General features: G+C 43.7%; 2 non-coding genes across 2 annotated transcripts; one reads left to right on the top strand and one right to left on the bottom strand.

Moving 5' to 3' along the window:
- Nucleotides 1-742: 742 nt before the first annotated feature.
- Trnat-ugu lies at nucleotides 743-817 on the bottom strand. Its single transcript has one exon. It is a non-coding gene; the product is annotated as a tRNA-Thr (tRNA).
- A 389-nt stretch (nucleotides 818-1206) lies between these two features.
- Trnat-ugu lies at nucleotides 1207-1281 on the top strand. The gene has a single exon. It is a non-coding gene; the product is annotated as a tRNA-Thr (tRNA).
- Nucleotides 1282-26152: the final 24871 nt, after the last annotated feature.

The raw sequence follows: 26152 nt of genomic DNA, 5'->3' as shown, positions 1-26152 counted from the left end.
TGTATGGGACGATGTTGTTCAGAGCCGAAACCTGAGACGAAGACATGTAAAACTACGACATAGATGACCAATAAATGGTATTGCTATAAAGTTTATTCGAACGCCATAGAGGGTGCATGTGAACGTTCACCAACGCTGAAAATACATTTGCGACAGTTAGGAAATATCGCTAACGGACTTTGCTTAAGTCAATGATAATTTATGTTACATTGAACTGTAACCTTGTTCACATTTTCGTGTAGGGTAACAAGCGTCGTGTACAGTTAGTCAGATCGTGGATTCGTTTCAGACACAGAATTATTTGTCTTATTACTGTTTTTAAACTGTGACCGGAGTGTAATGTGACGAACATAATACGATGAGTACCTAATGCCGTGCAGTATCAGTTCTACAGGTAGCAATATCTAGTTGCGCCAGTTACTGAACAGTTACATGGAGAACCTCTGGACAAATTATGAGCCATGAGCTCTCACCAGTTACCGCCGGCTTCCAGTTATTTCTGGATGGATCTTGGACACAAGTACATCTCGTGTTCATGTTAACTGTTTAGTGCAAGGACAGGATACAATGAAGCTCATGCTAAAGCTTCCCAGTATCTATATATGACGGTAGTATCTGTTCCCGAAAGAACAGTTACCGTGGATGACCATGCAGCTTTGCTAGAAATGAAATGATAATTAAATAGACACCCTAGCTGCAAGCAGGCGTTGCTACACTTCATTCGGGACATGTTGAAAATGTGTGCCCCGACCGGGACTCGAACCCAGGATCTCCTGCTTACATGGCAGACGCTCTATCCATCTGAGCCACCGCGGGCACAGAGGATAGTGCATCTGCAGGGACTTATCCCTTGCACATTCCCAACATGTCCACAACACTACATTCGTAGTGCGCCTAATAGATGTTTGCCCATCATACTCATTACTCGTGGCATGGTCATCCACGGTAACTGTTCTTTCGGGAACAGATACTACCGTCATATATAGTTAAAAATATCGGTTCCCGGCCTTTGACCTTCTTGTGCGAACGCACACGCTATGTCCGAACTCGTACGGGACTTGGTAGATTAATCTGCCACGAGTAATGAGTGTGATGGGCAAACATCTATTAGGCGCACTACGAATGTAGTGTTGTGGACATGTTGGGAATGTGGATCTCACGGGGAGCGTGCAAGGGATAAGTCCCTGCAGACGCACTATCCTCTGTGCCCGCGGTGGCTCAGATGGATAGAGCGTCTGCCATGTAAGCAGGAGATCCCGGGTTCGAGTCCCGATCGGGGCACACATTTTCAACATGTCCCCAATGAAGTGTATCAACGTCTGCTTGCAGCTAGGGTGTCTATTTAATTATCATTTCATTCCCAGTATCTTCCACCAGTAACACTCAATTTCTTTAAGAATACTAGCTGAGCACAGGGATGGACGCAGTGAAATTCGCTAATAGACGGAGATTTGCCCAAGTTGAAGCTCCGGTGGAACGTGGCGCACTGTACACTCCAGAGTGAAAACAACAGAGACCGCGAGGAAGTACAGATAAGATATTTCAGTGTTGACTTAAGAAGGCCATAAGTGGTTATAAAACCAGGTGTTTTGCTTACCGTTTTATGAGTAAATTTACACACGTGTGCGTAGACTGCAGTACTCTCGCCGTGACCGATTTAATTTTAGAAATTTGATAGTTTCTTCGGAACGTGGTGCGCAATCTACGTGTAATTTTCTCTGGAGAGGCAAATCGAGGTTCCAGCGCTTTACGAAGTTGATACGAAACCTTCGAAAATGAATTTGATCTAGATTAGTGATGACTTGGCCCATATCAGTAACTAGTTCCTTCTACATGACGAAACACAGTCCGAAACTTCAGTAATCAAGGTGTTTACATGAAAAAATTGTAACTGAATATACCCTTCATCGCAATCGCCAAAACCCGAGAATGGTAGCGCAGAAGTAAGACACAGTACTCGCGTCCTCATTTAGGTTTTCCGTGGTGTCCTTAAATCGCTCAAGGCAAATACCGCGATGGTTCCTTTCAAAAAGACACGACCGATTTCCTTTTCCCATTCTTCCCCAATCCGATTTTTTCTGCTAATGTTCTCATTGTCTTCGGAGTGTTAAACCCTAATCTTCCAATTCGTGTAATCTCTAGCACTGGCAACTGATTACACGTTTTTGTTCTAAGAAGTGAAATCGTGCGTAAAGGGTTGTCTTTTTAAATGAAGTTCGATCTAAAATGCGGTTGCGAGTACATTACACGCAATTTCAAAGGGCCTACACGCCCTGAATATCCACAGATATAGTCTGGGAGAAACTACAAGGTACGTCTGTATTCACCATTAGCTACAACACACTTCTAAAATCGCTTGCAAATCTTTTGGGAACCGTTAACAAACGTTTCTTGTGGTCACGCGTTATTGAATATCCGCATAATACGTGGGACCTGCTGCTACCAGTACGATTCGTTGACCCCACGACAGTCAATTGCGTGGTTTCCGTCGCCTTCTCCGCCTTCCCAAAAAAGTCGTCTGACAATATTCGGAATTAAGACGATGTCAATCGCCTCTTACGACAGCAAGGGCTTGAAACATAATGAATTTCTACCCGAGGGAGGCGCAGAAGGCTATGAACAGGACACTGACTGGCGTGTGGTCTCCGGATCGTATTTGTAGCACCAGGCCTCACCTCTGGTAATGATGCGGATATCCAACAACACATGACCACGGTGCTTCGAGCGATTTCACAAGAAGCGCTTCTTAACGTTGTCCTACAGCTTTACAATCGATGTTAGAAGAGTCTTGTAGTTAATGGTGACTACTCAGAAGGCCAGAAAAGGTATTTTGTTTCCTTTATTTCTCGAGACCATTCACCGAACTTTTCAGACCCATATTTTTCAGGCTGGCGCTGATAAAAGTAGCCCTTTTAAGTATAAAGGAAATGCTGTGGAATTACAGAAACGAAGAGCTAAATGGACTTACCATTTATATACAATGAAAAATACACTTACAGAAGATGTTGAAAGTGACTCCCTGCAACATCAGCATACAGCTGTACACGTCAAAGCATATTCAGGTACATCCGGCGTAAAGCTCGGGTATAGAAGGCGGCAACTTCACGACTGACGTTTTCGTTCAGTTCCTTTATTGTGGTTCAAAAATGGTTCAAATGGCTCTGAGCACTATGGGACTTAACATCTATGGTCATCAGTCCCCTAGAACTTAGAACTACTTAAACCTAACTAACCTAAGGACATCACACAACATCCAGTCATCACGAGGCAGAGAAAATCCCTGACCCCGCCGGGAATCGAACCCGGGCGCGGGAAGCGCGAACGCTACCGCACGACCACGAGCTGCGTACTCCTTTATTGTGTGTGGATTTGTTTCACAGACCATGCTCTTCAAGTGTCGCCAAACGAAAAAAATCACATATTGCTAGATCCGGCGAACGTGGTGGCCATAAATGTTTGCTAACAATTCGTTCCTCAGTGAAGACGTGATTGACTCGTGGAATGTTGCACCATCTCGATGAAAGAAGCAGTATTGTCTTTCATATTCAGTGAGTTGAGCACGAAGTGTATCAAAAATTTCCATGTATGCCACAGTGCTGATTGTAGTGTCAAAAAATATCGGTCCAGTGATGCGCGTTCCTGCTACACCGCACCAAACGCTGATTTTTTGCTGACACACAATGTTAGGGTTCTTCGTTGCCCAGTACCTCGTGTTGTGTGAATTCACATGACCGGAAAGGAATATGATACCATGCTTCGTCGCTTGTGATGTAACGGAAAGGGTCTAACAAACCATCGATGATGTTATTCAAAAACCATGTGCAGCAATCTACACATTTCTGATTATCCTCCGCTGTTACTGCACAACCGTCACACAATATGGCTTCAATACGACTTTTCAATACGCTGTCAACTACTTACATGCAGCTGTTGGGCCAGTTTACGAGAAGACGTCTTCGGGCTCTGAATAATTCTTTGGCGTTTATCTGCAATAACTTCTGTTGTGCGAACTGAAGGAATTCTTTGTCGTTTTACATTTTGCACAGATCCGTTGGTGCTCCGACTTTTATACAGACTTTGTATTGCTCTCTCTCTGCTGCTAGTCCTATATCCGGATACTTGACCCCGAAAACTTCCCAAATTTTCGTAATCGAACCTGTTTTCACATAATGCTTCCACAATTTCAACTCTTTCTTCTATCGAGAAAGTCGTTTTGCAGACCGCAAAGGGAAACATCTAAGTTCACAGGTGAAATAAACTGAAATGCTGACAGAAGAATGCTAACAATTGATTATTGGATAAAACAGTCCATTGATGTAGCTGTTTACTCTGTTTCGGAAGCTGAAATCGCATTCAAAGGGGAGGCGGCCTACTTTTAACTGCGCCACCTTGTATATTGGAGGCTGGAAGTACGCTCTCTTTCATGTTTTTGTAACAGCATTCTTGAAGCTTACAATATACCTGTTTGTTCGATCCAGTTGTATTTTTATAGGGGATATTTACGCCTTCGCAGGATGAGGAGAAGTGGATCAGCCAGATTCCAGGTGTCTGAATGAGTTGTCTTTGTAATAAAAGCTACTTTTTGATCTTGTATGCCGCTTGTATGATTTACTTTACGTACGCTGTTCTGAGCTGGCGAAAGCATTAATAGCTAGTCTCACCTGTACTTGCTCGAAAGATAACCGAACAGGTTTGCATCCATTGCTAGTTTGCGATTGATTTGCTGTCCCCAATGGAATTATTCTTTTTCTTGCCCTCGTTTCGTAACTATGACGGCGTATAAATTACTGAAGTTGCACTGGTAGCCTTTACATACTGATCGCAGTAAACCACTCCCTATGCAAAGGCTGTTAGGTAAAATAAAGGCGTCAGTTTTCTCGTTCCCTACCTACTGCCAGTAAATGAAATTGGCAGCTTATATCGAAAAGACGTTGTTATTTAGAGTATTTTATTAATATGTTTTGATTTATTCATATGATCGATTGTAAATCGCTGTGGTTCATTGACTGTATACGATAAAAAGAAATGTGATTTTTTTTTACACCTGATTGTATGGAATGTCGTTTACTCTTTTCTTACTCCAAACTGAGAAAACCCTCAGCCACTTGTACAGCCTTACAATGAAGAGCCAAAGAAATTGGTACACCAGCCTAATATCGTGTAGGGGCCCCGCGAGCACGTAGAAGTGCCTCAACACGACGTGGTGTGGATTCAGCTAATGTGTGAAGTAGTGCTGGAGGGAACTGACACCATGAATCCTGCAGGGCTGTCCATAAATCCGTAAGAGTACGAGGGGGTGGAGATCTCTTCTGAACAGCACTTTGCAAGCCAGCCCAGATATGCTCAATAATGTTGTGTGTGGAGAGTTTGGTGGCCAGCGGAAGTGTTTAAACTCAGAGCAGTGCTCCTGAAGCCACTCTGTAGCAATTCTGGACGTGTGGGGTGTCGCATTGTCCTGTTGGAATTGCCCAAGTCTGTCGGGGTGCACAATGGACATGAATGGATGCAGGTGATTAGACAGGATGCTTACGTACGTGTCACCTGTCAGAGTCGTATCTAGATGTATCAGTAGTCCCATATCACTCCACCTGCACACGCCCCACAGCATTATACAGCCTCCACCTGCTTCAACAGTTCCCTGCTGACAAGCAGGGTCCATGGACTCATGAGGTTGTCTCCATACCCGTACACGTCCATCCGCTCGATACAATTTTAAACGAGAGTCGTCCGACCAGGCAACATGTTTCCAGTCATCAACAGTCCAATTTCGGTGTTGACGGACCCAGGAGTAAAGCTTTGTGTCGTGCAGTCATAAAGGGTACACGTGTGGGCCTTGGGCTCCGAAAGCCTGTATCGATGATGTTTCGTTGAATGGTTCGCACGCTGACACTTGTTGATGGCCCAGCATTAAAATCTGCAGCAATTTGCGGAAGAATTGCAGTTCTGTCACGTAACGATTCTCTTCAGTTGTCGTTGGGCCCGTTCTTGCAGGATCTTTTCCAGCCGCAGCGATGTCGGAGATTTGATGTTTTACCTGATTCCTGATATTTGCGATACACTCGTGAAATGGTCGTACGAGAAAATGGCCACTTCATCGCTACCCCGGATGATGTTGATGATGATTGGTTTGTGGGACGCTCAACTGCACGGTCATCATCTGCCGTACAAACTCCCAACTTCTACGCAGTGCAATTTGTACACAATGCGATCTAGCCACTGTCACGAATGATGATGATGATGATGAGGAGGACAACACAAACACCCAGTCCCCGTGCAGTGAAAATTCCCAACCTGCCCGGGAATCGAACTCAGGCCCCCGTGATCCAGAGGCAGCAAAGCTAGCCACTAGACCACGAGCTACGGACCGCTACCTCGGAGATGCTGTGTCCCATCGCTCCGACAATAACACCACTTTCAAACTCACTTAAATCTTGATAGCCTGTCATTGTAGCAGCAGTAACCGATCCAACAATTCCGCCAGACACTTGTCTTATATAGGCGTTGCGGACCCCAGCGCCGTATTTTGCCTGTTTAAATATCTCTGTATTTGAATACGCATGCTTATACCAGCTTCTTTGCCGCTTCAGTGTGTAATACAGGAATACACTGACAAGAATGAAAATCTCGTTAACTGCCAAAGAAAATCCTAGAACCTACGTGGAAATGGAACTCTGGCCTTTGATTTGTGGTCTGTCGCAAAATTAACGCCGTGACAGAGCAGATGCTTTTATTAAATGAATTTCATTTAAGTTTTATCGCTTGGACATGTTTGAATATGATAAAAGGTAGTGGGGCACATCGAGCACTTTGAAAAATGAGAACTAATAATAATAATAATAATAATAATAATAATAATAATGCAACATTGTAATTTACGTCATTTTACTTACATTAATATTGGGAACTTAGATCAGAGTGTCGGAAGAGCCCTGAGTTGTAAAATTACGGGGGACAGAATATTACTGTGTACGTCATAATGTTAATGAGTGGATGTTTAACAATTCTGCTTGGCGTGTGGGTGAAGAACAAAATACAGTCTTTATTATTAAACATTACGGCGGTAATTGTAGGTATGAAATGCAACCAGTCGCCTTTTGAATTAGGTACTATTTATTGTACCATTAAAAGGTTTTCGAGCTACTTCAGTCGAATGATCAGATCGAGGTCTTACAAGAATTATGTCATGGATCTGGTGCAGCCAGACGCTAGAAACCGAAGAATAAATTAAAGAAATATGCACGAAACGGAAAGATTGTTTATGCAATGTAAAGCATCCTAAAACATAATGATATTTTCGCTTCTCACACATTTCGTTAACTTAAGTCTAAATTTCAGTTCTTTTCGCCACGAGCCTAACATTTAGCTGCCCTTGATCCAGAAAATAATGCCCTTTTAACACTTCCTTCTACGATGAGCCTTCAGTGGCTCGAAAACTAGTTAATGGTATAATTAATATCATGGGTTGATTTAATACCTAAAAAAAACGCCAATTTTACGCACAACTCCTGTTCGTTATACGTAATGGATGCAAATCAAAATCATATTTAACCCTAGAACACTAAAGAGGAGAAAATGCTAAGTTGCTACTAAAATATCTTAAATTATATTACACCAGACTTATTCAAGGAACCAATATTTAATAGGTTATGCATTAGGTAATTACAATTGTTACATCTCCAACGGTATGTTGCATACCAAATTAAGTACGAAATGTCCTGTTTTAAACCCTGCTGCAATCGTAAATGTTACGGATGTTTAGTAATCAACGGTTAATGAAATTGCGTTCATGGAATTGATGGTAGTAGCGACTATCTTTTGATACAGAAGAATGTCACATGAGGAGCCGGCCGGAATGGCCGAGTGGTTCTACACACTACAGTCTGGAACCGCGCGACCGCTTCGGTCGCAGGTTCGAATCCTGCCTCGGGCATGGATGTGTGATGTCCTTAGGTTAGTTAGATTTAAGTAGTTATAAGTTCTACGGGACTGATGACCTCAGCAGTTAAGTCCCATAGCGCTCAGAGCCAGCCCTCATCTGGGGATCTCTCGTAAATTGGGACTAAGTTTTCCAATGTGGTCTGTTGCCGCTATTTTCATCCACGTGTTGCTGGGCAATGCTGGACTGGCTTGTACTTCAGAACTGTTAAGCATTTGGAAGGCACCGTATTGCTGTTGTTTTAAATCATTGTGTGCATGCTCTCCGGTGTTGGTTTGGAATCAACAGTCACTAAAATATCCAGAGAAGAAAGGTTATCGCACAAACTTAACGAAGTAGCCACAAGTTTTCCAAAGGACACGGGAATCTACAAGGTGGAAAAAAGAGGCGGAACAGCTACGACAGAATACTTGACTGCTACCTCGCTGGAGCAAGTCACAGCACGAACAAGAGCACGAGGAGAAAAACAGCTACGGAACTAATGTAACGTACCCGCGCCGGGACAAGTCTTAGCAACTTGTAGGCATGTCCGATGACGCCAACGCTACAGCCTTACCACACTGAGTCGGCTTACGCCTATGAGCCTCAACATGACGCCCACTGCCGACATCTGCAGAGCTGCGCTAAAATCACGTGACGCAATAAGGGAAGTATACAGAGTGATTTTTACCACCGTGTACAGACTCCAAGGATTTGATCGTTGAGAGGATGCGGAACAAAAATGCTCTAATAAACTAACGTCTCACACATTCGCATCGGCCAGGCTGCATCCGAACAGTGTCAAAGGCAGCATGAGTACGCCTGCTCCATGTGTCTGTACATGTGGAATGGGCTCTGCATACGCGATGCTTTCGAGATGGCTCCACAACCAGAAATCGCAAGGGGTTGATACCCGGTGAACGAGCAGGCCATGCAACTGCGCCTCCCTCATCCGATCCATCGTCCGGGGAAGACATGACTGAGATGCGTCTGGATGTTAACGGGGAAGTGGGCTGGAGCACCATCATGTAGCAAACACATAACCCTTCGGATCATCAACGGCACTTCTTCCAACGGGGTGGGCAAAATCACCCGCAACAAACGCCGATAGTTCTGTTAGGCGACGTGGAAGGAAGACTGGTCGCAAAATATGGTCCCCAATTATTCCGGCTCTCACATTCCGGCTTCACCGATGCTGATGATTCGCTGTCACCATACCATTGGGGTTCTGTATACTATCCCACAGATGACTGTTACGTAAGATGAAAGACACGACTCCGCGTTAAGGTGGCCTCATCTGTGAATAGTATGGATGACACAAATCCCGGAACGGTAGCTGCCTGGTGAAGTAAGCAGTGACAGAACTGCTCCCAATGTAGAAAGTCTGTTGTTAATAAACCCTGCACACGCTGTAAGTGATGAGGTTAGTAACAATTGTCATTGGCTTACCCTCAGCGGGGCCAACTACTTTGTACCGACACGGCAATGCCTTCCATAGTGTTAATCACATTTTCCTGCAAATCTGGTATCCGAACACTGCAGATACGATCTTCGTAATTTGCTGCTACCTGAGACGACCCAGACTCAGATAAACGGCGAAACACTGTTGCAAGCAATCATCTTGGGGTTGAAGCTCTTTTTTCCGTGTTTGCTTCAACAATATGTATGTTTTTGGATAGGGTCCGCTTTTGCAAAACACAATATATATATATATATATATATATATATATATATATATATATATATATATATATATATTTGTGTGTGCGTGTGTGTGTATTTACATAATGAAAAGAGATGAAGATGAGGAAAAAGAAAACGTAAGTGAAACATTATGTAAATACACACACACACACACACACACACACACACACAGAATAAACTAATTTCACGCACAGAAATAACAATTTTCAAATCGTAGTTTTGGGTTAATCAATTTAGCTAGATCAAAGTGTATGTGGTTGCAGATGACAAACTGTGGAACAAAACGGTCACTTTATAAACACAACACTTCAGGAAAACCACACCATGTGGTAAAAAGGTATGGACTCATAATTTAAGTGTTTTTTCAAATATCTGTAATTACGATTTAAAAACTAATAGTTACATGTATACAAACAGTTAAAAAAAATTCTTTATCTTTAGCAGATGAAGAATAAAAGCCCACTGAATATGCTGCAACTGCAGTGAAACGGGTTTGGGATAAGAAACAAAATTTTGTTTTGCTAAAGGCGACCCTATTCAAAAACATACGTACTGTTGCAAACACTGTGTGAAATGTTATGGGACTTAACTGCTATGGTCATCAGTCCCCAAGCTTACACACTACTTAACCTAAATTATCCTAAAGACAAACACACACACACCAATGCCCGAGGGACCAGCCGTGCAAACACTTAATGCTGTGGTCGTCGGCGCAGATAGGTCTCCTGATACAACCTTGGTAACCGCCGCCCGTTGTCATTTGCCTTTCCGTAAGTAAACACCATGTCGGCAAGCTCTCGATTCGAATACGGAACCGTTGTGTAGAACGCTGTATCACATCCACTACCAGGTGAGTCAGCAAGAGAAGTGAATCGGACACAACATTACCAATTACTGTGGCATGTGAAGGCGCTAGGGCATGACGTCTGAGGACCATAACCACCCTCTAGGAGGAAAGTATGCATACTACTGTAACTGTGGCTGCATGATAGAGCGCGTAATAGACCACAATCTCTGTAACAAAGTGTGATTTCGGACTTTGTAAGCGGTGGAAAAAATCACCTTGTATAAGCGAAGCAGACACGAGTGGGGAATCATTCTAGGGCAGATACGGGTCGCAAACCGGGCAATTCTCCCGACTCAAGCGAGTTTGACAAAGGGCATATTGTTATTGCCCGGGCGACTGTGGACGAGCATATAGGAAACGGCGAATCTGGTCGGTTGTTTTGCGTGCTACTGTCGTGAGCATCTGGGGACTATGGCGGAACGACAGTGAAACTGTGAGGGAGGCGTTGGACGGCCACGGCTCGTCACGGCACGCCGGGATCGCTGGCTTTCCCGCTTTGTGAAACAGGATAAGCGGTGGCCTGTGACAGGCCAGACGACTGAGTACGAAGCTGGTACAGGCACAAAGTATTACGGGGCGCATTATTGAACAGGGGGGGTGTCGCAGCAGGCGACCCTTAAGTGTTGTTCCCATGTTCACGCAAACTCAACTGCGATTGCAGTGGGCACGGCTACAACGAGATAGGACGGTGGATCAATAGAAACGTGTCGCCAGCCCGGATGAATCATAGCATTCAAGCGAACGGCTACTCGTACCGTTCACTGCGCCTCCGGCTTTGACCGATTGGGGGACGTTAACCTGGCCTTCCATGGGACCCGTGGTAAAAAACGAAGGCATCGTGGCAGTTGTGGAATACATTGTTGCGGACCACCAGCATCCCTTCACATTTGATATATTCCTCAACGGAGACAGCATCTTTCAGCATGAAGGCTAGACTCGTGCTACAGTGGTTTGGGGGGCATAATAGTGAACTCATTCGATGTTTTGGCCACCAAATTCGCCTCATTGTACTCTATGGAACACATCAAGGGTGCTTAAGGTAGCACCTCGTCAAACCATCGGCCCGTAATTTACGGGAATTTCATTTTTACATGGACGTAGAAATCTGGTAGGACGTACCTCCGGAAACCTAACAAAGACTTGTCGAATCCATGCTGCGTAGAATCACTTCAGCATTGCGTTCTAAAGGTAGACCAACGTACTAATAAGCAAGTGGTCATAGTATTTTGGCTCATCAATGTACGCTTGCGGAAAGGACTTTGCTATCCATTTTGCGCATGGGCTTGGAGCACTTTCTTCTTACAGTGCTTCTCGCCCGTCCGACAGCGGACACCTTGTGCCAAGACCATGGTAGAAATAAAGGAACACTAAAAGAAAGCCGCACGAGGACTCCCGAAAGGCATGGAGTTTCAGAATGGCTGCAGCCAGGACCTCTCTTGGAACGTCACGGAGTTGAGGTTCTGTGGGCTCTGATCAGCCTCAAAGCGAATGGAAACTTGATAAACAACAAGCCGGAAGTCGAAAACATTTTGAATAATCATTTTTTTAAATGTTGTAGAGAAAATAGGATCTAAATGTTCATTAGAAGAAGCAAGGCAGTTAACGGAAGAGGCCTTACCCACACCATTTGATACAATTGAAATTACACCCACCTCTACATCTGAAATTAGGTGGCGCTGCAGTCCGGAACCGCGGGGCTGCTACGGTCGCAGGTTCGAATCCTGCCTCGGACATGGGTGTGTGTGATGTCCTTAGGTTAGTTAGGTTTAAGTAGTTCTAAGTTCTAGGGGACTTATGACCTAAGATGTTGAGTCCCATAGTGCTCAGAGCCATTTTTGAACACCAATAGGCGCGAGACTGTTTACTTCTTTCTCCACACCGATCTAAAACCACTTAGTTGTTTTATTTGAAATTATTTGTCTGCTGTTCTTTCCTAACTGTATGTGCCTGTGTACGTGGTGTAACTTTATGTTCAAATGTAGTTGTATGTAATCACAAGTGACAGAGTCGCGAACAGCCCGTGATGTACAAGAGCGGAAACTGTACTACTTCTGAATGTAAACATAAACTGTGTTGATTTTCTCAAATACGTGAGATTTAATTACTCTAAACCTAACTTCACAAACCGTAAACGTTAGTATTTAAATACAGAGAGAAGCTATGTCAAAAAGTTACAATTAACATCTGTCCCGTATTAAATGTGTATTTTGTTAGAAAACGCAAATTCTGGGTTGTATGAAAAATATACGAATGGTCACTGTTCCCCAATTCTTCGTCACAAAGTTCGTCTTACCTGCACAGTGAAATGCGCTGCTCTGCTTTAATGTTTGAAATAAAACGATGAGCCGAAAGTTCCTGAAAGGAATCACAGCGTGCCGGCCGCGGTGGCCGAGCGGTTCTAGACGCGTCAGTCCGGAACCGCGCGACTGCTACGGTCGCAGGTTCGAATCCTGCCTCGGGCATGAATGTGTGTGATGTCCTTAGGTTAGTTAGATTTCAGAAGTTCTAAGTTCTAGGGGACTGTTGACCTCAGATGTTAAGTCCCATAGTGCTCAGAGCCATTTGAACCATTTGAATCACATCGCGGGTGATGAACTTAAGATTTACTTTAGGTGCTTTGCAATAAAGATTGATATGTTGAAAAGAATGCAGCTTGCTGGTCACGCAAAAGTGCAAGGCATCTCAGCAAAGTTATGTTAACTTTCATGTATTTATTTATTTATAAATAAATAAAAATAAGTTTTACTTTTGAACATAGAGAGGAAAGCTCAACGGGTAGTAAGTTGGCTCTCGGCACAGTGGCTGATGGGAGTAACCATAAATGGAAATGCCTTTACGGTCGCTCCCAGCCGTCACCTCGCCGGATGTCAACTCAGTTTTTTTTTTTTTTACACTGAACAAGTGACCGATAATTTTGAAATGGATACCAACAAACAGATTACCTGTCACCTATGTGTTCAGGCATCCAAATATGTAGCAGAAATCTTACGATATTCTTGAATGTGTGCATATACACTGTGTGCGTCTAAACTGCGAGGAAATAAATCTCTATTTAGCGCAGACATAAAGCGTCCGACTGGTACAATCGGTCTGCAGATTGAAGAGCGAGCGAACTAGTCCCCACTCTCTGTACCCAATTAAATCACAGGGAACACCTACAGGCTGCTCCACAAGTTTCAACGGAGCCTTCCTCATCACGCATTTTGAATCTGTGGCGACGCATTGAGTAGACACGACCGGAGAGTGTTTATATTTCTCCATATGCGGAATACAGAAATTAGTAACTCATATGACAGCTAGACAGGAAACTAATGCTTAGTCACCTTGTACGGCAGTTGTGACCTACATTGGGGAAAGGCCACTTCCTTCACCACAGGCGCTCCTGTCTCTTAAGTTTACAGGCAGACTATATTTTATATACATTACTACTTTCATGTCGTAGGTATTTTTTGTGTGTAGCGCTGCTTTGGTGTTTGCAGTTGCAGTGGACGCGGATTAACGCCGTCTGTGCTGGAGTATACCATAGCTTGTAGCGCTCATTTGAATATGACCTGCCCCGCTGGCTGAGAGAAGTAGAGCGAACGGTTTTTGGCCCGTAATCGGTCCCGTTCGTAGCGGACACACCTCTACCCCTGTTGCTGTGTGTCTGTGGCGTGTCCCGCGGGCGGAGACTTGAGAATAAATTCGTTGCGAGTGCGTGCTGACCGTTCGACTGGGCTGCCGGTTGTAAACTGGCTGAAGTACTGTTCATGTGCCCTCGCATTTCACATCCGACTCGTGGGGGCGTGGAGAGAACGGGATACCGTGGTCTACAGATGGCAGCGGACAACCTCCAGAGCAGTTCTTTCGTGTACGCCGCACTTTCTTTTCTTTGATTTTATTACTGTAGCGTGCTAAAAACTACGATCTTGTTTTCCATTGCGGTTCGTATTATGTCAGGTTTGGATGCAATATGATGACATGGTGAAAGGAGAGCCGATTTCATCTCTGAACCGATCTACGGCTGTCACTGTCTCTGAAGGCGAAACTTCACCGACTCAACATTATATGAAGATCTTCATATAGTTAAGGCTAACCGGCCATTGACCTTCTTCTGTGCGGATGCACACGCATTGCCCGAACTCTTACGGAACTCGGTAAGATTGTCTGCCGCGAGTAATGAGTGTAATGGGCTGGGGCATTTCGTGTGTAGCTTGTGGACTTTAAGTTGGGAATGTGGGTCTCACGGGGAGCGTGCAAGGGATAAATCCCAGCAGTCGCACTATCCTCTGTGCCCTCGGTGGCTCAGATGGAGCAGGAGATCCCGGGTTCAAGTCCCGGTCGTGGCACACATTTTCAACTGTCCCCGTTGATGTACGTCAACGCCTGTCCGCAGCTTAGGGTCTTTATTTAATTATCATTTCACGATTTAACATTAGGCGACATGTTACCACAAGTCGCAAGCTACATGTAGTGTGCAACCTAAGACAGTACTACAAAGTTGCTCTTGCCCAGAAAAGTGTGCATTTGTTTGTGTTTGCATCAGTCAGTTCGATTGAAACATCAGAATAGTGCACCATATCTTTGCAAGCGGTAATAGGAGGTTCTTGGTCATAACCTTGACTAACAGCAGGGAAAAAGGAAAAAAAGAAAACCAGTACGGTGGAAAAGACGATAATTTATTGAATATGGAGAATCTCGCAACAAATATTGTTGAAACTGGTTGTTGGCTATGAAGTTTTATTATGAAGTTTTACACGAATGTGTTTGGAAGTACTTTAGGTACTTTCTGGAAAATGTCATGCTAATGGTTGTACTAGCTATAGTGAGGCAATACCGGCTTATGTCAGACGGTTAGTGACTTTTTGAGACGTTAAGTTCAGACAGCACTCATCATTAATGAACATATCTTGGATATCTGAACCAACTGTACATAGTACATGTTATATATGATTTCGTATAGATAATTTGTAAAATAGTAGTATTCAGAACTGTTGCTTATACAAGATGTCTCTCCTAAGAGTCGCCAACCGCACTTTCTCAGGTGTTTTTGCAAATATTTGAAATTTCGTTTTTGCAGTGTGTAGATGGATTCGTCGCAAACAAATACTTCTCATCACCCATCGTCAACGCAAAACGTCAGCTCGTTTCCCGTTACAACCAATATTTGTTTTAAAGCGAAGTTATATATACCCATTCAGTAGAGCAGTCCCAAATTAGTCTAGCGTCATATTCGGTTTAGCGATATGTATTGACTGGGAGAGTAAAACATGAAGAATGACCAGTACTCCAGCAGCGACTAACAGAGAAGTAGCGCTGCTGCATGGGCGTAGCAGACAGCGCGGGGCAGGGCGGTAGTACAAGAGTTGGGGCATATTCTTCGTTTTGCTGCCCGTGTTAATACACGTCGCTGAAACGAATGTCGCGCTAGACTAATTTGGGGCCCGTTCTATCGAACACTGTCGCAAAATTATTCTTTAAAAATCATTTTTTTCGTAATGGAAACAAATCGACATTTTGACACAGCATTTGTTTGGGCCGGCTCCAAATTACACATTGCAAAAACGAAATTTTGCAATGTGTGTGTGTGTGTGTGTGTGTGTGTGTGTAATATATATATATATATATATCTCACCACCTTTCACTATCCAAAATGGATTGAAACAAGGAGATCCATTAGCGCCAATATTATTCAACTTGGCCTTGGAAAAAATAAGTCATGACACTTGCCGAACCAGAGAAATGGAGATGGTGGGAGCAGACACAATTCTGGCATTTGCTGCCGATGTTGTGATCCTTGGCGACACTGGAGCAGGTCTGGGCTGGAGGTGAACGACGACAAAACTAAATATCTTGTAGTATCACGTCGTCGAGTTCTCCCTCCTTACATTGTTGGGCCTGCCTTCGAACGAGTTGAAGAGTTCAAGTACCTAGGCTCAATATTAATCAACAAAAGTGAAGCGAAGAAAGAAGTACATCAAAACATGACAAATGCTGATCACGTGTTCTTTAGTCCGAACAGTCTGTTTCAATCTTGTCTGATATCTGAGAAGAACAAAGTCCATCTGTACACGACACTGGTGAGGCCTGTACGTTTATACGGTTGTGAAACTTAGGCGACATCAGCAACGACAAAAGATTCAATATTTGCATTTGAAAGAAAGGTACTTCGGAAGATTTATGGACCCGTCTACAGTAACATGGAAGGTAAATGGGAAAGAAGAAAGAAAGAAGACATGTACCAGAGGTTTGAAGAGCCACACATTGCACGAATATTGGGACAGAGGCGACTACAATGGTTTGGCCACATCTTACGAGTCGACGGATCCCTTCCTGAGGGAGTCCTCCACTCTCAGCCCACGGGAAAACGCCCGAGAGGACGCCCGAGAACGCGATGGAAGGATCGAGTGATGGCGATGCTTCAAGAAGTGGAACTGGCGGCCGTGAAGGATGATGCTAGAGACCGAATATTACGGAGTGCCATCTGCAGCAAATATCTCCTCTCTTCTGATTGACAGACATTCCTTTTATTGGGGTTTTTGTGTTTGTAATGTTTTTTTCCCTATTGTTCTTCTGCTGTAGGCCTCAAAGGAGGAAAGTAAGGAAGGGTCGGTCGTGAAATGGAAACCACAGTGAAAATCAAAACTGTTTTCTTTGCACATTTAGCTAGGCCTTCCATCACGGCTCTGACTTAGACGTTTGTCGGAGCGTTGTACCAAATTTCCAATACCATCGTCATAGAAGGCAGCCGCCTGCTTTCCGATAATTCTCTACGCTGGTCTATGGCGCGTAGCCTGCGCCCAAGTGATGTCTTCGTATCCAGCGTTCCGTGTGAACAGAGATGATACTCAGGAAGAGCCAGTGAGGGTTGTGTTGTGGGTGATCGAACACTTCCCATCGAAAAGGTTCAAATGGTTCAAATGGCTCTGAGCACTATGGGACTCAACTTCTGAGGTCATTAGTCCCCTAGAACTTAGAACTACTTAAACCTAACTAACCTAAGGACATCACACATATCCATGCCCGAGGCAGGATTCGAACCTGCGACCGTAGCGGAGTAGTTACATCACTGAATCTTTTTTGATTGTAGTCTCCTTATAGATTAATGCACAAGGTCTAACGATGTTCCAGTGCCTTGATCTCATCTCGAAAATGAGTTTCCCCCAGCCCTGCAAAATAGTTGTCAACTCCGGCTGTCAATCCTTCGTTTGAAGTGAATCTTCGTCCACCAAGAAAAATTTTTAGTTATGGGAAGAGATGGAAGTCTGACGGAGCCATATCAGGTGAATAAGGCAGGTGTGGCAACTATTCATAAAGATGACTTTATTACTTGCTAAACCTGGCCTTGTTTCGTGTATCTTTTGTTGCAATTTGTCCAGGAGATTAGCATAGTATTCTCCAGTAATTGTTTACCCAGTGGGGAGGTAATCTAAAAACAGAATCCCCTTCGCATCCCAGAACAGGGATGCCATGACTATTCCCGCCGAGGAAATTGTCTTTGCTTACTTTGGTGGCGGAGAATCAGCATGTTCCCATGCGTTGACTGTTGTTTTGTCTCTGGGGCATAGTAGTGCACCCAAGTTTCATCTGTGGTAACAAACCGGCGCAAAAAAATCTTACTTGTTTCTCCTAAAATGGGCCAAACATTGTTCTGATATGTCAATTCTCATGCGTTTTTGGTCCAGCGTCAAGAGTCGTGGCACCCATCTTGCAAATAATTTTTTCATTTCTTATTCTTTCGTTAAAATGTGATATATCCTTTCAGATGATATCTGGAAAGCGTGAGCAATTTCATACAATTTCAATCGACGATCCTCCATGATAATTTTACGCACTTTTGGAATGATTTGTGGACTAGTGACATATCTTGACCGACTACTGCGCGGATCATCATCTAAGCTCTTCTGACCAAATTTAATTTCATGTGTCCACTTGGCAACAGTTGAATATGAAAGAGCAGAGTTCCCCCAGTGTATTCTAGAAATCGGCACGAATATCCCTTGCTCCCATACCTTTCTTTACGAAGTACTTAATCACTGCTCGAATCTCGATTTTTCCCATCTTCGCAAATCACTACGCGGGAACAACAGAACCACGTCACCGCCACAGGTCTCTTCCAAGAGCACTGACGTGGTACGTGTTATGCAGGCAACAGTCCAATGAATATCACGTGAACAAATCGTTGCGCTAGCGCTGACCTCACGTGGTGATTCCGCGAACTTTTCAAACCACACTCGTAACACAGCTCGATGAAACTTGCACCACCCCCATCCCTACAGTATAATACAGAAGGTAATAGACAAATACGCAGTGGGACTAACAGAAATGGCACTTTTATACGAAGACAATAGTTACACTAAAGTCACCGAGATTCAAGACGGTCCTTTGGACATTAGAAAAGCTGCAGTACGTCTTCCCTACGCATCCCACACGTGTTCATGGTATTCAAATCAGGCGAAACGGACAGACCAGTCCATTCGCCAAATATCGTCTTGCGCTGGGTGTTGTGTATACTTCATCATCATTTTCATCATCATCGACTTGCAATACGGCGGCCGAACTCCCCCGAATAGGGCGTCCCGGCCAACAATGCCATACGATCATTTCATTTCGTCAGTAAAAATGAAGTCAGGGCCGAATGAACCCCTGAAAAAACGCATATGAGGAAGGAGTAATATCCACGCAAACAAAGTTGGCACTCGGCGCGGTGGCTGATGGCAACGACTGTAAATACATTTCCCGCTGATGGAGCAACTGTAAATGGGAAATGCATTTACAGTCGTTATCATCAGCTCCGCGCCGTGCAGTACAGTGTCACATTGACGTTGTCTGGTGAGCGTACCGTGTTCAAATATTTTTAGTTCAGGAAGCCTATGCAGCATTATAACACCTGGATCACCAAAACAATCACATTAGACACTGTTCCTCGGTGCACTGCGTACCCTCATATGGCGAGAGGTGGGAAGAGTGTCAGATCTCCAGTTATTCTCTTCTTCCAAGTACCCCACCATCTGTTATAATTTCTCATTTCCGTTTCATCCATCTTTGTCAAGATGTTTCTTTGTTTTCTAGGCACGGGGAATTTATGCTGCATAGAGGTCTGGCTTAAAAACCGCGAATAATGTATTACGCTGTTCGCGAAATATACTGTAGACGGTAACAACCATAAGATACTTAGGTGTAGCCGTCCAGAGCGACCTAAAATGTAGTGACCATGTGAAAGTAATTGTAGGGAAAGCAGATGCCGTGCAGAGATTGTTTGCAGGAATCATAAGGAAATTAATTCATCCACGGAGGAATTTTTGTTACAGAACATTTGTGCGACCTTTTCTTGACCATTGTTCAACAGAGATTCTTGAAGAAGTGGACGGTGTTTCCTATCGGAATAGATGAGAAGGAAGATGCAAGAAAGACATAATAGCAAGGACTGCACAGAGAATAAGGCCTTTATATAAAAAGCAAACGCTGCTAACATCCAAAAATAAAAACTTGGAGACCAGAACAAGATTCATAGAGAACTAAATATGAAGCACTGCAGTGTATGGTGCAAAACATGTAGGCCTACAGTGGGGGACGGGAGACTTTGAAATATGGTCCTGCTTCTAATCAACGTCAGTAGATATCAAACAGAAATCTATAGTTGACGGTATGGTGAAATGGAACAATTAGTTGAGCAAGCCTAGATATCATTAAGACATCTTCATTGGTCATGCTGACATTCTTATATTACGTACTCTGCAGTTCTGGGATCTCGAATCCCGTTTTATTCCTAACATCTCGCAGAGTTTTTAAGCATTTTTCGCTGCCACTTAAAACATAGTCACAACGTATTTGTGGACTGTACTGGAAACCTCATTATAGGGCAATTAAATCAAAAGATTAGGCTCTGCTGCTAAACTATTCCCTTCAAACTAGAAAAAAACTAGTAGCTTCTAATTTGAACTAAAGAAATGACAACCTGATTAAATCGCTGTAGATACGGAACACTGAAGGTGTCCAGAGCCCAGAAAGATACTGTGATCTCCTATTCCGTCTTGTCGTGATGCAAGAGGGCGAGCAAATTTCCTTCACCCGCTGAACTGACACCGCCGGCAACTGAAATATTCATGCCACTCATCCGCCTGCGACACCGCTGAATTATTTACGAGTCGCTCGCTGCTCTTTCCGCTGCAAGTCTGACACCTGCTGTCAACGTGATGCCGCAGAGGACACGTTCGCTTCCAAACGTGTAATTGCTTTTGGACACTGGCGTATCAGGCTCGAAGGTGGAGCTTCCAAGATCCGGTGATAGTGGCAGTGTAATGAAACCTGTCCTGTGGAAGTCACAGTATACGGCCGTGGTGACACGCGCTGTAATCTTGGACTGTCCATTCCCTTGTCAGTAGCAGTCAACCTGCCGCTTCGTAGGAACCTTGTTGCAACGCACACCTGAAAATACTATAGCCGTATGTCGACGGTGCAGCAGACGCTTCAACTGATTTAAAAAGCTGTATCATGCACTAGATTCCGGCTTCCTTATAATCAAATTGGTTCAAATGGCTCTGAGCACTATGGGACTTAACTTCTAAGGTCATCAGTCCCCTAGAACTTAGAACCACTTACACCTAACTAACCTAAGGACATCACACATCCATGCCCGAGGCAAGCTTCGAACCTGCGACCATAGTGGTCGCGCGGTTCCAGACTGTAGCGCCTAGAATCGCTTGGCAACCCTGGCCGGCCTTTATAATCAGTCATACTCCATTGCAGAATATAGAAGTCCTGTATAAACGGACCTGAATGGGAGAAGAAGCAAATTTTTACTGTGATTAAGACATTTATCTGCTTTCGGGGGTTTCATTCCCGCCATCTAGTTCACCGTTTATCGTCCTTTCCCTAAATCTTGTAAACGCGTTGTATTATATAAATGTAGACAACAGGTCTAAAGTAACAACAAAATCCTTAAATAGATGGTTCCTTTACCCCTTGGATGCATAACAGGGGTCTTTTGGACCTGGCAGCTCTTCCTTTTATCAATAAACTGTCTTCAAATTGTTTACTTCAGTTTATATTTTAATTGATTTTCTGCTTCGAAAAACATTATTTAGTGAAAGTTACATTAATCATTTTCCTTCCTTAACTTATTACTCCTGTGTGTCTAACGCATGACGAAGGGTTCTAAGATCCCTTAGCGAACAAGCCATCTTTCGAAAAGTTCACCTTTGATCTGAATGGCAGTATGGCACATTATTATTGGCAACATTATTGACAAGAGTTGGCAATTGGGCGCAGCTACAACTTATTATTGAGAAGTCAACATTATTATGTCAGATGTAGCCCAGAGTTATTTTGATACGAGAGAGTATCTCTATGCGACAAAATTGTTTCAAGTGAGCATAAATTTGCTTTCATCAATAGAATAATTGCTTATTGCAAGGATTCCACTGACCTATTAGAAACGAAAGAGTGTCATCATAAGTCAGCCCAAATAACCAAAATTATGGATCAACAGTTTCTGAATGGCTTGTAGATGAAGTTTCCTCAGAACAGAAAGATGACAGCGAGTCAGACATTGTTAGTATCGAGGATAATCCCTTGGTGAGATGGCACGTACATGCACATGCAAGAGACAGTCAATAAGATGGTCTTTTATCTTATGGACAGATGTAGTGGATCTAGCAGCCTAAACGCCCTGTGTTTATTTTCAAAACTACACCCCATCTACCAAGAAGGCAGATCTGATGAAAGAAGAATTTTTCTCTGTGAATTGGGGCAAAAAATAATACGTCCTCATAACGTGGAGGAGGTCAAATGCAGACATCCAAAATAATGAGCTACAAGTTTCTGTTGTGGAGTTACTCGGCAAGAGCTGAAGATTGCGGAAACTGCACGATCGCCGAGATGATGATGTTTCATGCAGCCACGTTGATTAGACAGGAAAAGTGGTCAAATAGGCAGCAAAGCACAAAAAATAATTGGCAATAACGTAGTATAATTATTTATAAAGAGTGGTTTTTAATGAGCAGAACTTTTGGTAGGAGCCTAAAAAAACTAAAATTTTGTTGTTTGATCTCAGAAAAATTATAATGTATCATATTGTATATTAAAATAAAGATCACAGTTTCACATAATATAAAAGCAAGAACAGGAATTTGTTGGCATTGAATATGGATTCAAGTGTTATGTTTTCTGAAGCAGTTTGTTTGGAGTGTAGCCTTGTGTGGAGGTGAAACGTGGACACTAAACACTTCGGACAAGAAGAGAATAGAAGCTTTTGATACGTGGTGCTAAGAAGAACGCTGAAGATTAGATGGGTACATAGTTTAACTAATGAGGAGGTGCTGGGTAGAATTGGAGAGTAAAGAAATTGTGGCGCAGCTTGACTAAAAGAAAGGATCAGTTGATAGGACACGTTCTGAAACATCAAGGGATCGCCAGTTTAGTACTGGAGGGAAGTATGGGTGGTAAAAATTATAGAGGGAGCCCAAGAGACCGTTACAGCAAAGAGTTTCAAAAGAATGTAGGTTGCATTAGTTATTTGGAAATGAAGAGACTTGCAAAGGGTAGAGCAGCATCGAGAGCTGCATCAAACAATTCGTCGGACTGAAGATCACGACAACTTTCTTATTCAATCTGTGTTACCAAACCCATAACAATTTGATCATATTGATTTAATAAATAGTAGTTTGTGTTTTTTCTGATGTAGGGAGTCTTATAAACTCTACTCATGCATTTTTCCAGCCACTTATGCACCCAAGGGTTAAAAAGGACATGGCCAATTTCCTTAATCATCCTTGCCCTCTTAGGACTTATGCACCGACACTAATGACCTAGATGCTGATTTTCATTTCCTTCCTCGTATAACACTATTGGCTAGGGAAACTGCCGTGTTGACTGTATTGATTTCGTTAACTCGCGGACATTGGCACCTCCCGTCAAGACGTATGAACGATGTGATGTTACCGCTGTTGCATCTCGATCTATATGAGAACAGATATAACCTCTGTGAGGTGCGACGACGTCTGGTTGTGGCTAACTATATCTGGGCTCAACAGTGAATTTGAGATTCCGTGTTCTGAGCGCGCGCCAGCGCTGGAGTCGTTAAAGTGGAGTCTACAGATGTGGTCAGTCATGTACTTTCGATCGGAGAAAGAACGGCAATATTAGACGAGTTGTGTACTGAGCACAACGGTCGTGTGTCGGGCGAAATGCGAAGAATTCATAAAATTTTAAGTTTTATTCGAATCTCGTGGGATAATTTTGTTACTATAATTTAACAGTCGTGTACAACAAAGGATATGATAATATTAATAGTGACATTTCCGTCAGCTGTGAAGTCATTTGCAGAAGACAAGGTAAAGCTGAACTGGGAGAAGATCTATTTGTTTTTCCAGAGAAAAGTAGGAACACGCAAGTCATTATTGACTTTCGGACTGAAGAAAGGCAAACCTACATTTAAAGCATGTATGAATTCCACCCAAACAATCCTCATATATATAATGGTAATTGAGAAACAGCCCACGATCGACGAGAGGGGTAATTATCAACGAAGTGGGCAAACAAGGTATCTCAGAGTTAAGAGTTACCACTACTCGTCTGTCTGTGTACAGCATACTGCGGAGAGAGACGACATTTAACCAAGCGCGTTGGCACCGCCTGTTGTACCACAATCTTGTAAATTACGTAGATGAGTATCCTGCACGTCGGAATTTGAAACCGTCTATTTTTAGGTCTGCTGCCTACATGAAAATGAAAAGAAACCTTGGAAGAAAAAACAAAGTAATAAACATAGAGGGAAAGGGTATAAGATGGAAGGAATACAGAGGAAGCATTCAAAGTAAACCAACTTGAAGACTATATTATGGAAAGGAAAGTAGATCAGACTTAGATGGGAGAAATACAGCGGGGAGCATTTGACAAAGCACTGAAAGACATCAGCCGAAACAAAGAACCTGTCAGACAGAACTCTGTTAGAAAAGGCTATGATGAAACTATTCCATCTGGTATGTAACGTATATGAGACAGGCGAAACACAGTACCCTCCGACTCCAAGAAGACTGTAAAATCATCGAATATCCTAAGAGGGCAGGTGGTAACAGGTGGAAATATTATAGAACCACCAGTAAATACTGACACGAATTATTTGCAGAAGGTGGAAAGGCTGGTAGAAGTCGAGTCTGGATGTTCTAGGCGGTTCAGTCTGGAACTGCGCGACCGCTACGGTTGCAGGTTCGAATCCTGCCTCGTGCATGGATGTATGTGATGTCCTTAGGTTAGTTAGGTTTAGGTAGTTCTAAGTTCTAGGGGACTGATGACCTCACATGTTAAGTCCCATAGTGCTCAGAGCCATTTGAACCATTTTTGAACCAGAGAAACCGGTTGTCCCATCACTAATCGTGAGTTATATCTATATAGCGTAGTCAGTAGGGCAGTTGGCTGCGAAAGGAAAAAGTTCCTGGTTCGAGTCCCATTGCGGCACACAGGCTGCGCGAGATTAGCCGAGCGGTCTCAGGCGCTGCGGCTGGTGCCGGCGGAGGTTCGAGTCCTTCCTCGGGCATGGGTATGTGTGTTTGTCCTTAGGATAATTTAGGTTAAGTAGTGTGTAAGCTTAGGGACTGATGACCTTTAAGTCCCACAAGATTTCACACACATTTGAACACACAGTTCAAATCTGCTAAAAATTTTTAAATCTGAGGACACTCCGCTGCATAGATTTTGACAACGCACAACTCACTACTAACAAAATATTGAAAATGCGAGGAAAAGGCTGTTGTGCGGTGGAACGGCCCTGTCTGGTTGAGCGGCCTGGACTCCGAGCGGCCGCTGCTTCTCTGGCGACTACTTCGAGCTTCAGCTTAGTCACTGACGAGTGAGAATGGATACCTGCACAGTTCACTGACTTTGCAACTTTCCGCGGCTCTTTATTCCCGATACGCGTATCCGCTGCGTTTCCTTCGGCGTTGCTAGGCGAGCAGCATCCCGTTCATCAGGCAGCTCCAAGGAGTGAAGAATCCCTTTGCGCCACACCCAGATGCTGGGGGAAGGCATCGCATGCGTTCTTGAGCTCACAGAACGGCCGAAACCAAGTGCGCGGTCCATTCGCTTCCCCCCCCCCCCCCCCCCCCCCAAAGGAATCTCCCTGGCGACCAAAGGGAGGCGTGGGAGCAAAGTAGACAGGGGTCGCAAACCGAGATCTGGCCACAGTGTATCGTTCCCTCCCCCCAGGAACCAAGAAACGCGTAGGGAATGTGGAGTAAAGATACAGAGAACAACAATTATTTTTTAAAATTATTATTAATACCACGGGGAAAAGCAGGGAACTGGCGTCGAGGAGGATGGAGTGGAAAGTTGCCACTCACAGAGAGTATCGACACACAGTTTTTTTGGAGAACATTCCCGTGACCAGAGAACAACTGGTTCTAAGAGTTAAAAAAGCGATGATCTACTTCTCATTCCAATAACACACCTGCTCTGGGGAGAGTTAAGAAAGAAACTACAAAGGAAACTGGAGAAAAATTATCTGTATTTGGGATTGCAGAAAACTGCACAATGGCGTTCATTAAGGAAGTGCCAAAAATCAGAGATATTTTTCTCGCCGTCGGCAAATACATAGTGAACTGCATGTCCACAAATCCACTGCACAGAGCTCCCTTACTTACGGAATTAGTGCAGCATGGTGTGTAATTTAACACGTCAAACACCGCTGCTATGCATTTGTCTGTTTCCTC

This window comes from Schistocerca piceifrons, chromosome 6 (assembly GCF_021461385.2).
Source record: "Schistocerca piceifrons isolate TAMUIC-IGC-003096 chromosome 6, iqSchPice1.1, whole genome shotgun sequence".
In the NCBI taxonomy this organism is placed as follows: domain Eukaryota; kingdom Metazoa; phylum Arthropoda; class Insecta; order Orthoptera; family Acrididae; genus Schistocerca; species Schistocerca piceifrons.
Note: the sequence above shows the minus strand (reverse complement) of the source record. Positions and strands in the feature narration are given on the sequence as shown.